This window comes from Hermetia illucens, chromosome 3 (genome assembly GCF_905115235.1).
Source record: "Hermetia illucens chromosome 3, iHerIll2.2.curated.20191125, whole genome shotgun sequence".
Lineage (NCBI taxonomy): Eukaryota > Metazoa > Arthropoda > Insecta > Diptera > Stratiomyidae > Hermetia > Hermetia illucens.
Window position 1 is genome coordinate 117522505 of NC_051851.1, and position 13216 is coordinate 117535720.

The 13216-nt window shown below is 40.2% G+C and overlaps 1 long non-coding RNA gene across 1 annotated transcript; it reads right to left on the reverse strand.

The window, feature by feature from the left end:
• Window positions 1–225: 225 nt before the first annotated feature.
• On the reverse strand, window positions 226–603 carry LOC119652544. Its single transcript, XR_005249557.1, has 2 exons — window positions 491–603; window positions 226–431 (listed from the first exon to the last, which is right to left on the reverse strand). It is a non-coding gene; the product is annotated as an uncharacterized LOC119652544 (long non-coding RNA).
• Between the last annotated feature and the right edge of the window lie 12613 nt (window positions 604–13216).

Below are 13216 nucleotides of genomic sequence, written 5' to 3' on the forward strand. Positions count from 1 at the left end.
CATTGGTTTGGTGACTCAGGAATCTGAGCGGTTGAGGAGCTCAGCTGGGATGCTGTCAGATCCTGTTGTTTTCTCCATTTTCAGTCGTTTGATTACCTCTTCTACTTATAGTCATAAATGAATGAATCAGTCATGAATCTTTTTAATACTTAGGATTTGCGATGATGTCTTCATGAAAGGAAGCGATAATAGTGTCAGCCAAGCAGAATTAACGTTAACATCCTCTTTCATATGCATAAAGAACAATTCATTGCATTTGAACATTTTCACAAACTGAGTAAATTTTGTTAAAGTGATTTTAAATAAATATAACAATTTAGCCAAATTCAACATTTATTTTTTGTTTTTTTTTTGTTACTGGCCGTTTCGTATCGGTCTCGGATTACAAATCATTTTTCCATATCCGGCAAGGTAGCACGGTACAGCAAATACTGTGTAAAACAAAAGATGACAAATCATTGACAGGAAAACATGTGGAAAATATATATACCATTTGCCACTGCCCAGCTCAAAAGGATAATAGCGAATACCAACTTTGGCATCATTTCGACTTTAAATTAATGACTGCCAAAACAAGAGGCAAAACCGCTTTTAAACGTGAACTTCATCAGCCATTTAATTAGTTATTTCACAAATAATTAAAAAAATTGTCATGCATTTTTCATTGATTCGTTTTGGTGGTCGTTTTAATTTAAAATGATCCATGAATAATTATAGAGTACAGTTGGTAAGAAGCAGCAATAAGAAAGAAATGAAGCAGGATTTCGGCTGCAAGCGCAGGCAAATCGAAGCTCACAAATGAATAAAGCAGCAATACCCATCATGTAGACGGTCGGTGGCAATCAACAAAATCCAACTGCAGACATCACAAAAACTGCAAGAAGGGGAGGCGAAAGCATATGATGAATTCAACTACTTTATCCACCGGGAAGTCAGGGCCGAAATCTTGCAAACGCCACTGAGAATAACTTCGTTTAGCCTGAAAGCGAAGATATAGATAGACTTTCCAGGATTTGTAACCGGAGAAATATCTTATTCTTTGTGACGCTTGCAGCAAGTGGTTCTAGGTAAAAGTGACTTTAACCACCGCAGGAGTTACAAACCCATTTCCATGGGGGGATGAGATATTTACGAAATAGGGATCTCCTATCCCTCTTTTCCCTGGCACCGGACCGCAATTCTGACTACCTACATGCAAAATGTTCCTGCAGAAAGTGAAATCTCCAAGCTTGCTCCTTTTTATTATCTACGCATTCTTCTTGGCCCCAGTTTTTGTTTCGAAGCTAACTTTATATCTACAAATGTGTATGGATCAGAGAATTAGAAGGCATTGAAGAACTAGATGCAGAATCCCCAATATATCATCCCATGCCCTGTGTCCCTCACATCAGCTCTTTCCCCATAGACCGAAACAAATTAATCCATGAGCTACTATTATTTCTCAAGGAATGCAAATCGAGCAGCACACCGGTGCTGGTAAGACCCAGACGCACGTTGCAGTGAAGCTAATTTACAATGAAAACCCTATTGTCTAATCTTAACCCACCACACTAACGGAAACTGAATACGTTTGAATTGAATTGGCACACCTGTAGGTATAATAGGAATCCGTGGTATTAATATATTTTCAACTCGGAACTTGCCAATTTTTTAATGACTAATCGCGTACGGTGGCACAGCCGTAGCGGGTTCAAATTACGAAGCAAGATAATCAGAGATCCAACTTTCAATTGTAAATAATGCGGTGGCATGCCTGGTAAATCCAGTGAGTTCAGAAACTCTGTGGGAAAATTTACAGCTTCGCTGACATCGCAAACTGTATCAATAGATTTGTATGATATCAAGTTCCCAGGCAACAACTGTTGTATCTTCAGATTTAAATTGTCAACGCCTATATTTGTTGCCGCTAAAAGCCACTCATGATTTATGTACTGTGTGTGTACATCGGGAAATATTTGTTCAATGAGAGTATCAACGAATCAAGAGTTGTTTTGAGAATGTTTCAGTGGATGGATCTTGAAGCATTTGAACGCGCATATTTACTTTCAGCTGTACTTTTTCAACATTACGCCACAATGGAGATGATTTTAAGCAAGCGTTGATCTCATCAGCGTATGTTGAACGTGGAATGACGGGAAGTGTTTGTACGTGTTGAGTGCTTTTGAGGTTATGTAAATCACTTGATTAACTAATCGTGCAAAATACACTCAAAATTAATAATTTTATAATTATTAATAAAATAGGAATAATTAATAGTTAATATGAGAGTTACACTGAGATAGCAAAATGATAATTGTAAACGTTGCTACTACATTTGATGCATAAACAATAATGATGGCCGAAAACTCTGTAGGGTGTGAGAGAAGTCTTATTGTATGAGAGAAACAGGAGATTGGTTTTGGTCTCATCCCTACTCCGTGCTGTTTACTGGGAAGTGACATCGGTATAGTCTGGCAAATGAGTGTTGATCCACTAAAAGCGCGGACAATTTTTAAATTTAGCACTGGTAACACTAAGTATATATCAGGAATAAACTATAATAATAAAAACAAATATATATTTTTATAAATAAAAAAATTCAAGCTAGGGAAATTTTAACAGGGAAATTTGAAATAGAGTGAAAAACATTTACAAAACAAGTCGGGAAACCGGAAGCTGGACGCTTCAGGTACGAAAGGTTTTGTGTATTTCTTAGTAAGTAGCACGTAATATATCCACATATTATGTGAGAGTATCCACTTTCGGTTGATAGTGACATTCATAGTCTTCAATTTTCAAAGAAGCAACAAATTTGAGGTATTATGACTTTGTTAGTAATAGTGCGATTTCCACCAAACTTGGTAAGATCATGCTCTATATTATAGCCTATATTACTGCAAAATTTCATGGTACTAGGATGAACTTAGGGGGGTTTCTAACCAATTACAAAAAATTGTAGTAATATACTATTATTAACTTTATTTATACAGATATCGGCACGGAAGGTATTTCGGAGCCCAGGCACCATATAGTGGCAGCCTCCTGATTTTTTTCAGATTTTTCGGTTTGGTAGTTTCTGAGAATGGCCCCTTAAAGTAGTGATCACTTTCAACCCCCCGCGCTCCCCACCCTTCCAATGAATGTCAAAACTAAGATTGGTTTTGAAAAGTACTAATCGAGACTTTTAATTTGATACCCCTCTTAAATTCGACGTAAAAGGATGTAATTCACTGTATGCGTGAGCGTTCACAGTTCCCACCTTTCTACCAAATTTGGTGTCAATCGCTATAACCGTCTCCGAGAAAAATGCGTGTGACGGACAGACAGACAGACAGACGGACAGACAGACAGACAGTAAACCGATTTTAATAAGGTTTTGTGTTTACACAAAACCTTAAAAAGGCGATAATTGATCAGTTATCGAGCTGGATGAAAAATGATTAAATTACTAAAAAATAGCGGTTGGTGATAGAAGGGTAAAAATTTAGAGTTGTATGTATTTTTTTATGCCACATTATAGAAAAATAAAAATAAAAAAATTTCTCCAAAATTAAAAAAAAAACTGTTAAGGGTGGACAACCCTTATCACTTAGAGCTATGAAAAATAGATAGTAGCCGATTCTCAGACCTACTGAATATGCAGATAAAATTACAAAAGAATTGGTCAAGCCGTTTCGAAGGAGTATGGTAACTAACATTGTGACATGAGAATTTTATATATAAGATGAGGTCTTAGTCCTCAGTCAAGGTAAAGGTCCGTCTGCATAGCCTACATATATATGTAAGTTTTAAGAGCTTGCTCCATATTTGCCTCTAAATAGTTTGTTGCAAAGAGGTTTCTTATGGACGAATTGTATTTCACGTCACTTTTCGCAGCTTTGGGTAGTTTCCCATTACTTTTGTTGGATTCGTAATAGGGGTGAGTTCGCTCGGAATCACCTAAAAAAATTTGTTGGAGAAAGCTGTTGAATTCACTTATTTAGGAGGCGCAGAAAGACATATTGACAGCCAGCGCCATCTGGAATGTCGAAATATTCACGTGATAATATCATCGACTGTAGACGAAAAGCCCTAAACAGCGGTAGTTGATATTGAGTGAAATTAACAGGCAAGGAGTAGCCTTCTCCAAACTTCAATTTTTTGTTTTAAACGTATATATATAAATATTTCGGTAGCGACTTACCCCCATCTTAAGTACAAAACTACTAAAAACAAATGCAATTATAAGATTCTTTTATACTTACTCACTAATTATTTAATTGGTTTTAAAAAAATTTAAACTAATTGCCTGCTAATTACCGCGGCGAGTCTTATTAATTTCGAGGGAAAGTTATCTATAGCCAGGGTAAAACTGTACACGGCCATGAGAGAATTCGGTATCCCGACGAAATTAATAAGACTGACTAGGCTGACCCTGACCAATGTGCGAGGCCAGATAAAAGCAGCAGGATCACTTTCAAGCCCATTCGGCATCAACAACGGTCTACGACAAGAGGATGCCCTATCATGCGTCCTCTTTAACCTGGCCCTCGAGAAAGCGATCCGTGGTGCTGATGTAAATGCAAGAGGTACGATCCTCTTTAAGTCCACTCAACTACTGGCCTATGCTGACGATATCGACATCATGGGAAGAACCACCCGAGACGTACAAACTGCCTTCATCCTCTACCTCTCGACCGTTTTCGGGAGAAGAATGCTCCGAAGAACTTTTGGCCCTCTACATGTAGCCTACACAATGACGAAATCTATGAGCGATACCATGACCGTCCGGTTGTGGATAAAATCCGGCTCAATAGGTTACGGTGTGCGGGTCACTTAATCCGTATGGATGAGGATGATCCCACCCGGAAAGTCTATAAGGGCAATATCTATGGTAGAAAAAGAAGACGAGGCAGACCCTGCCTAAGATGGAGCGATGGCGTAGGTCAGGACGCCAGACAACTTTTAGGGATGTCGAATTGGTGGACTTCAGCGCAAAACCGGGATGTCCAGAATTCCTTATTAAGGCAGGCCTAGACCGGATACCGGTTGTTGTGCCATTGATGATGATGATCAGTTATCTGAATCTTCAATAATCACGCTCCGTCTAATCTCAAAATTTCTAAACTTTCCCGAGGGGCCAATGTTGTCGTTCGGTTTGCATGACGCAAAAACTCAAGATTTTCCCGTGGATATGATATGACCTTCTTCGACTGTATGCGCTACAACTGATGATCTTAAGCACGACTTTTGTTTCCAGACACTACTTCCCGCTTCCGTGATGTGTTCGTTAAATCTAATCGTTATCAGGCGTTTAGTCTGTCCTATATATATCTTATTACAATCGCTGCAAGTTTTTCGGTAGATTCCGCTTTTTTCCTCTGCTGCCAAAAGATCCTTGAAGCTTCCCAGTAAATTCCGCATGGTGGACGATCGGCTTGAACTTACAATGAATAAGTATAAAAGAATCTTATAATCGCAATTGTTTTTAGTAGCTTTGTACTGAAGAAACTCTTAGATCCTTTAGGGCTTCTTTTTTTGAAGATTTTAAGCTAAAAATAAAAACGTTACGCGACATTATTCAGATCAAGGCCGTAACTAGAGTAATCAATGTGTGGTCGCGGTGTTTCTAGCGAAAAGGTTTAAGGAATTCAAACGTTACACCGTCTCCGTCGCTAGTAGTCATTATTTTATTCAGCTATATCGATATTTCGGTGCATACAAGCGTGCACTGAAAAAGGGAACAAGTTGTTCCCGAAATATCGATATATGCTTAATAAAATAATCACTACTACTCGATAAACGTCCAAATACGAACAAATATTTATTAATATTTTGAGTATGTGTAGTAAATTTTTCAGCCCGATAACATCATTCATTATTGAAATACAGAGCAACTTGTACACCAATCTCCAAAAAAGGTGTTTTTCTGCTGCCACGTTAGAGGGCGCTATGATCATTTTAGAGGGAAAATGTAAACGGAATTTTAACGTGCGGACTTAACCACAGTCCGCAAACTAAGATTATTAAAAAATATTAAAAGGCAAATTTTTGGTGCCTTGTTAAACTTCTTTTTATAAATTTTGGTGTTTTTTCAAGGCTTCTTTAATGAATAAAAAAACTACTGAATGAATCGCAATTATCCTAGTTGGCAGACCGTGGAAATATGTTCTGAATAAGTCATGAAAGTTTAAAAAATTTCGTTAGATAAATTTTGGGCTATGGTGACAACAGATTTTCAAGATGCAGTTTTGAGAAAAACGCATTTAAAAAGTAGAATGCGATTCCTAGGATCCGACACACGGGATGACGATTTCGTAAGAACAAAGAATAAATGATGACACTCGATTACCATCCATTACGAATGTGGAGGATTCGTGGAATCTTAACGTGGAACACGATCCACGAAGCGGGGGCGGGAACACGATCCACCCTCGGGGGCTACCAAGCCAAATAAGCGGGTCATCAACCGAGATACTTGGCTTTTGAATACTGATGTTGAAATAAAGTTTCTTGACAATGAAACGCTCGCCAATTGGCAAATTGCCAACCGAGAAGCAAAGAAGACGATCCCTGTCACCCGAGCAGTCCACTACAAAGATCTTTACGATAAACTGGTCACTTGGCATGGCGAGAGAGATTTGTATCTGTTACATTAATGACAAGAACGGTACTTTGCTTACCGATCGTCAAGCCGCGACATTTCAAGCAAATTTCAACGAAAGGATTTGTCAATTTTCCACTTCCACAAGCATTACAGACATTTGGAGCGATTCCATCTGTCAGTCCAACTGGTGCTCAGAGGTGGCGGCGAGGAAGATGGGGCGGCAACCCTATCGGCCAAACCAAAACCAAGTGGCCGAGGAGAGCCTCCATAGTGGTGGCACCGGGAGACGCTGTAATCACTTTGGTTTGCCGGCCGTGATTCAGTAGGCGAATGCTCCAAAGGCCTAATCAGGGCGATCAGACCCGAGTCTGCACGGGGACTCATCTGAAGTGACTTCGGTCACGAAACCTTACCAGGGGTATACTGGTACCATGGGAACCGAGGTAGCCCCTTGACTCTTATACTTCGGGAGAATTCCCGTTGTATATGAGTACAGCTCGGTTGTTTGCCGTTGGCCTCTAGTGGGAGCTTCATGTTGGTGATGCTCAAGCGAGAAAAGACCTTCGGGCCTCGGCGTGGTGTTGCGTTTTAACACGGGTGCCGTACTCTTTAGTTCGGTAGATCTTGTAGGCCTTGCATCCACCAGTATGAATGCTGGACCATGCACTCGGTATAGACTGGTACCGTCGTAGCTTGCTGCGGCAGGGCTCTGATTGTGACCACAAAATCAATTCATGTCTTAAGAAGACCATGGGATTAAGTCCACCAGACAGGTACCCACGTAAAACACGGTGACGTAACTGTCAGTCCAACTGAAGTTGCGGGAACAATAAAATGAATGAAATCAGAGAAAACAACAGGACCTAAAGACATCGCATCTGAGCTCTGGAAAGTGAAGACCTGGGACCCAACACTTGGCTCAGTGAATTCTTCAATCGGGTTATTGAGGAAGGTTTTTGAACGCATTCTCCACAACCATATTCGCGAAATCCTTAAAATAACCGTGAATCAAGCCGGGATTGACAAGAACTGGGGGAACTGCTGACGCAATACACGCTGCGCGGTTACTCATGGAGAAACACCGTGAGAAGCATCGCCCTCTTTACATAGCTTTTCTGGATTGAATAAAATTGAATTTTTGCAATCCAAATGAAACAAGCACTATCACTGTCAGTGACAGTGACCTGACAAAAACTGAGCGATTTAAATATCTCGGATCAATGCTATCAGCCAATGGCATTATGAAACTGGTTCACGCGTTGGCGCGACCTGGATGAAGTGGCGTTAAGCAACTGATGTTTTTATGATCGAGGTATCAACGTACGTTTCAAATCTGAAATCTACCGCAATGTCGTGATAATGATATCAGGCTATTTCTCATGCAAGGTGTAGGTACGATACATCGAATTTATAGTGTAATGGATAGATACTTGCAGAAGGATTTGTTGGAAACCGTAATGGTGCCTTATGCCGATAACTGCTACTTATTTGGACATTTCAACAGGGCAAAGCACACATTGCAATTAGTCAAAACATAGCTTCAGAGACATAATGTGAACGTCTCTTAACTTAACAGTTTGCCAAAACATATCGCAGTCGTGGGAAAATATACAAAGGTTTTTTCGAGCAGAAACTCATCGAAAGTTGATATCATCTTTGCCGGGAAGATTGAAAAGGGTGTCAAATATAATGGCGGATATTCAGGGTATTAAATGAATTCTAGCTAATTCTAGCTAGTTGCCTATAATAATAGGTACTAATTTCTTCGGAATGCCCCTCCTATTTGATGCACTTCCTATTTACGCTGTCGAAACCCTTTTCGAAATCATTGAAGAGAAGGTGGAGCGGTGGTCTAAACTCAGCACATGCGTCCCCTCTGTCGATCAAGCTTTCAAAATATTCCAGTGCGATTTTAGCGCTCCAGCGGTCTCAGATTATGTTACAAGCATTTTCACTTGCCCATATGAGATCAGATTTCTCCATTCGGTTGCGTAAGTCCTTGCAATTTCGCAATACTAAGAACCTTAACAAGAAGAAGAGGATTTCCTCCTATATAGGCAACGTCTAGAACATATTCTTTTCTTTTTCAAGATGTGAAAAATCCAAATGATCAACATAAAAAAAAAGTGAATTGCTTTTTAGATATCGTTTTCCCATTTTCTACCGTCAATTCGAGGAGCGCTGTCTAGATGGATTTTCCCTTTTGGGGTGCTTGCCTGTAAAGGAGCGGCCATTGGACAATTAACACTGTTCCACGTTTATTACTAGGCAGAAATCACATCAACTACGCTCAATTTTTTGGTATTTTATGAAACTTATTAGATGACCACCTCCGATTCACTTAAATGGTATTATACTACTTTAGGATTAGGATGATGAGCTATGCAAGCTTTTCATATTGCCGCAAGTAAACTCGTCCATTTAGAAAAACGTATACATGAATATCGTTTAGTCGATCCTATTTTCCCATGTTCAGTTTATTTGCGAAATATTACACTTTATCTACATTTTAGAAAAATATTATATGACACGGATTGTGCATCCCTTCGACTGCTTTTAATAAACGACACTTGTCACGTGACGACCGTAAAAGAATTGGTAGCGCGTTTATTCCCAAATCTTTGTATCGTCCCCTTTGGGAATACCAACAGTCGATGTAGTTGTCACCATCCCCCATACTTCTTAGTAGGGGTCCTGCTTCATTCCGCCGTTAAATTCTGCTATATTCATATTGTATTCTAACCGATTTGATACGAAGCTTAACATTATGCGTTCATGCAGTTCTCGTGGCTTCACTCTACTCGCTATCTGATGGATTGGTATCAACATACAAAACCCATTCATCGAGTTTAGTAGCCTTCACTGCATATGCGCCTTTAACGAATCTTCTTTGCTGACGAATTGAAACGAATTGAGAACACCGCCATCGCTTCATTTAACACTTAGCCTCCAATCTTTCGAAGGATTCGTTCCCTTCAGCCTTGATACAACTGACGAGATATGGTATGTTCGAAAACGTTGCTTTGTCGTACCCGCGAATGAAACTTTGGCCTCAACACGTGCCGTCGATGGAAGCATGAACTTGGTACAGATTGCTCACTCCAACATTTTCCCATGGTAACCAAAAGGCATATGGATCTGTCCTATTGTGGTTCTTCCGGAGGTTTGCTAACTTTAGCCTCTAACTTTCTTTAACGCGAGCAAGATCTCATCTATCAAGCGAGGCTCCGTTCTGTTACCTTATTACTGCGAGCATCTCTCTCACCGTTTCTGCCTTGTCCTCCTGGATAAATAATACCAGAAAGCCTCTTTTGCAGGCGGAGGTCAACAGATTAATTACGATTTATTATTATCATGCTGCTTGCCCATTGCTTTCACAGACAAGTCTAACTTCATTTCCTTTTTAAAGCGCACAGGCTGTCAGCCATTTGACTATTTATCAGATCGATGGCTTTTCGTGGTTTATCATAGCATTAGCGATAGGTCTAAAAATCGATCCGGAACCTCCTTTCCGATAGGTATTCATTTCTTTTTCACTCTCCAATATTATTTTCAATTTAACGAACACTTTATTGAGATATGTCCTCTTCTTTGCAATTATTGAGTGAGCAGTCACTTTTGACCACTGCTTTTTGTATACAAAATCGGGCTATTCATCACGTCTTTGAACATTCACAATGTGAAACTCGAAGAAGAATAACAACTTCAAAATTATACATAACATACTTCGCCAGTTGCTGGGCTCCCTTCCAGATTACAATAGCATCCTTTACGTATAACAGCCCAACATTTAATGGAATGGAAATGCATAAATAATTTCTTGAATTTTGCAATTTCTGTGATTGCAGGAATGCTACAAATAGAATTGCTGATTATGTAATCACAGTATGTCAAGCAGACTTTATCAACTGTCAATAATATCAAATTTTTAACGCCTTTAGTTTGGAAAAGCGCGACTAATTTATTGGTTGTGTACTGCTGATAACACATACTAAAAATGATTTGATATGTTTTCACTATTCTTAAAGTGCCGCGAAATTTACATTTGCAAAGTTGAAACTATTTAACAAATATGCCTAATAAATACGAAGTTCAATCGTATTTCACATGCTAATAAGCCATTGCAAACATGTTTTGCTGGGCAAAATACATTAAACACGACATGGAACGTGAAAGCGATAAAAATGGCCACAAATGGATTGCGAATTTTTCCAGAAGATTTCAGCGGAAAAATCTACTCATTTGGCACTTCCACAATTCCTGCCGTCGCGGCGTTGGGTGAGTCCATCTGCCATCGTCTTAGAAGCTCGAGAAGTATTCAAAGGAATGGAGTCGGGAACCGCAAAAAGATCTGATGATATTGTCATTGAACTGCAACAGCCGAGAACTGAACGTTTTACATATCTGTAGTAATCTGCGCCATAAACTAACTGATGCATCAACCTAGATACAGCAACGCTTCACAAACGTCTTCAGTGTTAATCGCTCTGTCACTTCCCAAGTGCTTACCGGATCCCAAAAGGCAATGAACACCGCCTCCCAGTAATGGAGACAAAGGTCTTTCGTTCGCTCAATACCATAACGCACCATGATCGCACTCGGACATTGACGATCGTTATGGCGTTGCGGAGAAATCCTGGGAGATGGGTAAGGCCATTCAATCCGCGTCTGGGTAGCTAAGATAGACCTGAATTTCCAAGTCGATGATAAATGACACAAAGGTCGACCAAAAGAAGCAATGCCTTAATCCGCTGGATGGTGAACCTCTTGACTCAATTTTAACCAGGCCTATCGCTGAGAAAAGTGGTAGCTACTAAATAGGCCGAACAAAAATAAATCAGAAAACCTGAAGCTGGACGGTTCAGGTATGAAAGGTTTGAGTGGAAATTTGTCGTGTTAGTACCTAGCACGTAATACGCATATATTATGCCAGAATATTCACTTTCACATGATCCTGACATTCAAACTCTTAGAATTTACACTGAAGCGACAATTTTGACCTATTATAACTGTTAATAATTATGCGATTTCCGCCAAACTTGGTAGAACTATTCTTTATATTATAGTCCATACTACTGCAAATAGATGATTTTAGGATGAACTTAAAGCGGATTTTGCAGGCAAGTACTAAAAATGATAGTGATACACTATTATTAACTTGATTTGGTATGGAGGTTATTTCGGAGATTCGCTATATGTGTATGTGTGTGCTTGTGTTTGAGGTGGAGGAGAGGCAAAGCCTCTGAGCACTCAGACCTTAGTGGTCCATTGTACTCGATTCCCCCGTCTAACGAAATATCCTGGATTCGTCTATGTATCGCAGGATTTCCATTAGTGGATGTGATGCTACCCGCTGCAGTTGGAGCACATCAGCACCAAAAATCTGATGTCTGATGCGTCCATAAGCGGGGCACTCACATAGAAAATGTTCCGTGGATTTCACTTCCTCAATACAGGATGGGCACGTATCATCTCGGAAAATTCCTATTCTGAACATATGCCCAGCTAGTGAAGTATGGCCAGTCAGAATACCCACAAAACTGCTGCAAGTCTTCCTGCTTTTCGACAAGATAAACTTTGCAGTATGTTTACTTGGTTTTAACAGGAAAAGTTTGGTGTGTTTAGCAGCATTAAGGCTCAGCTACCTGCCATTAGAGGAAGCTTGTCCCCAGTTTTTAATACCCACATTAGCCAATGCTGATGCCCACTTGCTGGTTCTGGTCCAGGCATGAGCGACATTGAGAGTACAATCGATTTCTACATTCTGGAACGATTTTCGAAGTGATCAAAGGATCGCTCAACGCCCCCAATGTAGCTTGACTATCGCTGCAGATTAAACCGCTCGTCAATCATCCAGTTTTCTGCCCTTGGGATCGCATACACTTCAGCCTAAAAGACCGTTGTATATTGTCCCAGGGAAAACCCCACTCCCCGTTTTTATTCGAGAGGTACCCTTCTGCTCCAGAACCATTTTCTGTTTTTGAGCCATCGGTGTAGAAGACGTCAGCATGTTCTGACACGTTCGTTTCAGTTTTCCCTTCGTTTCAAGATAACTCCATGCCATCAACCAGATGGATGGGGATCCGGGAATCAAAAGGCATTGCAAAAACTGGATTCAATTCTCCCAATAACTCTTGCAATGCTCTGTGCCCCCCATGTTCATTGTTTCTGCATACATCTAATCGAATTAGTTTATGAGCTGCTCTCATTGCAGTGCTCTGAATCGACAAATCCAAGGGCTGTAAATTAAGAAATGAATTAAGAGCTACACCGGATGTCGTGCTCATAGCGCCGGTGATATTCAGACACACAGTTCTTTGCAGTGTGGGTAGTTTAAAGCGAAAACTCTTTTGTTTCCCTTAACCCACTACACTACGGATGCATTAAGCGAATAACGACCTAATAATACCAACATACAGAGGACCTGAAGATGAAGCATCAACAAATGATCTTCACAACCACCTGAAGAACGTTATCATAGATACGGCCACAAATATACTTGGTCCCAGCCGCAAAAGGAGTCGGAACGGCTGGTTTGACGATGAATGTAAGCTAGCAACGGAACGGAAGGATGCCGCATACCGAGTAATGTTGCATTCTCAAAGAACGCGGGCACGCGCAGAGACTTATCACGAACTCCGTCGAGCGGAG